General features: G+C 45.2%; 1 protein-coding gene across 39 annotated transcripts in view; it reads left to right on the top strand.

The window, feature by feature from the left end:
- celf5a (cugbp, Elav-like family member 5a) overlaps positions 1 to 2,500 on the top strand; it is a 160,811-nt gene that overhangs the window by 78,752 nt on the left and 79,559 nt on the right. The window lies entirely within an intron of this gene.

The following is a 2,500-nucleotide window of genomic DNA, read 5'->3' as shown; positions in this document are numbered from 1 at the left end:
TAGCACTCGATAATACCCAGCAGGTTTTTGCTGCAACTTTTTCACAAGCAGAAAGATAAGCTTTTGTAAAGCAGTACAACAAGCAGAACAGATGTCTCCAGAAGCACTAGTTAGAATATAATATGGTCAAAGTTCATTTTATAATGATATATATATGTGTGTGTGTGTGTGTGTGTGTGTGTGTGCGCACGTGTTTGTGTGTGTGTGTTATAAAGCATTTAAGGTTTGGAACTTTTTTTTTTTTCAAAATAATGACTCTACTTAAGTTTGAGCACAGAAAGAGGACTGAATATTTTAAAACAGAAGGATTTTTATATTACTCTTAAATTCTTCAGGTTCGTTCAGTTTTCGTCCTATATACGTGTAAATAAGCATGATCCAATCACATGGTCTTATGTGTGAAGTCAGTCATGTTATATAATTGGATGATGTGATGTAGCTGAAGTATAATGATTTGGAGCAGGGGAGAACAGTCTATAATCAGCTCATAGACTGTGCTCTTACGACCCAGCGCCTCAGTGTTAATTAACCAATGACACGCTGGGGTTTTTGAGGGACAGCTGGATGTCACAGTGTCATGTGCCATTCTCTGTCTCTCTCTCTCTCTCTCTCTCTGTCTGTGTCTCTCTCTCTTACACACACTCACACACACACAGACACACACACACACGCACATAGGCACGCACGTACGCACTCTAGATGAGAGAGATTTCGCCGAAAAAAAAAAACCTCGGATGACTAAAATGCCTGAAATAGCAGAGAGACATTAGTCGCTGTATGTGAAAAGTGTGGAGGGTATTCCAGTGTCTGAATCTGCTAGCAAGGCTGTTAATTAAACACTATATTTAATCATGACTAAGGCAGCGATAAAATAGACGGTGTTTAAATCCTTCTTCATTTTCATCAGGGTCTTATAAATATCCCCAAAAGTCTGCCGCTCTCTCTCTCGACCGCGGACCAAGCATGTCTCATGCTTCCTTCCACAGCTTAACAGAGAGAGAGAGAGAGAGAGAGAGTCTACAGCGTAATCACTGGTATGAAGCATGGCTCAGTTACATGGCTCAGAGTTTGAGAGCTGCAGTAATGACAGGTTGAAATGGCCAAATCACTTCTCCCCCTCAGCCTTAATGGGGACAGAGATCTCTCACCGGGAACTGTCTGCAGCGATGAGTCTTTCTCCGCCTCAAACTGACTCACGGCTCCTTTAGGTATACCGCCGCTTCCATGGAAAAGACAGTGACGAAACAGCTAACTAGCTAGGTCGTCAGTCAGCGAGTTAGTAGGATAGTCTGGATGATAGTTGGGTAGATAGTTTGCTTGAGGGATGGATTGTTAACTTGTTCGGTCGGGCGATAGTTTGTTCGGTCGGTAGCTAATTAGTTCGTTCGGTTGTTAGTTAGCTCGTTTGCTTGATCATTAGTTAAGTAGTTATTTAGCCGGGTCATTTATTGGCAAGCGCCCACAGGGCAAATACACCGACGTTAAATTGACCGTGTGGGACAGCAGCATCAGTCAGCTGTCTGTTAACCTCTTCTGCCCAAAAAGGCACCGCGACAGAAAAGCTTGGTTCGAAAATGAGAGCTTAACTACTCAAAGCTTCCACTCTGAAGCAGAACCTGAACAGTCTAAAGTGTGTTAACGGAAAAGGCTCTCCCATTGACTTAGGACATAGGACAACATATACACTCTTAGACTTCACTGAACTCTGGTGAATTTGAAACTTAGTTAAGCAACAACGGTTAAAATAATGTCCGCTTTTATGTTTACAGACCAGATTTTTTTTTTGTGAGTTCATGTCATGTTCAATATACGTGTGCTCCAGAAATCAAACACAAAACAAAACAAACAAACAAACAAACAAACAAAAAACAACATCAACACAAAACACTCCCCACAGAATCAGACGTCAGCCGCGGAAAGCATCGGTGGAGAAAGGTCAGAGCATTAGAGGACAGGTACTGCCGCACAGGGGGGCTGCCTCCCCCCTCCACTCACAGTCACTCATACCATGGTCAGATAGCAGAGAGATGACTGGGAGCGCTTTAGAACTGGAGACACCCTGGTCACCGACGTCACACGCGACACTGGGAGACTATTGGCCGGACTTTGTGGAGAGAGAGAGACAGAGACGGAGAGAGCAAGACAGAGACAGAGGGAGAGAGAAAAGGAGAGAAGTCTGGCCTTGTGCCCTGTGGTGAGAACTATAATTGATCTGTCATGGGAGCTGCCGCTGGATCTTCCCCTGAGGTGGTCAACCTGAATCCCCCACCACCCCAAAAAAGCCGCGCTGCCCCCCCCCCCCCCCCTCCTCCCCCCCGACCGGAGCCCTACCAGGGGAACAGCCAGTAGACCTGAAGGTCACATTCAACAATAGGTAGAAAATAAAGAGGCAGGGATACTGGATGCCGCCCATAATTGCCAGCGAACACCGGGGTTATTTGATATTGATTCTCAATGAGGGAGATCCATAGTGCCCACACAGGCCCGTATACCTCTGCAC

The sequence above is a fragment of the Chanos chanos genome, chromosome 9 (assembly GCF_902362185.1).
Source record: "Chanos chanos chromosome 9, fChaCha1.1, whole genome shotgun sequence".
Classification (NCBI taxonomy): domain Eukaryota; kingdom Metazoa; phylum Chordata; class Actinopteri; order Gonorynchiformes; family Chanidae; genus Chanos; species Chanos chanos.
This window is presented reverse-complemented; position numbering and strand designations above follow the sequence as displayed.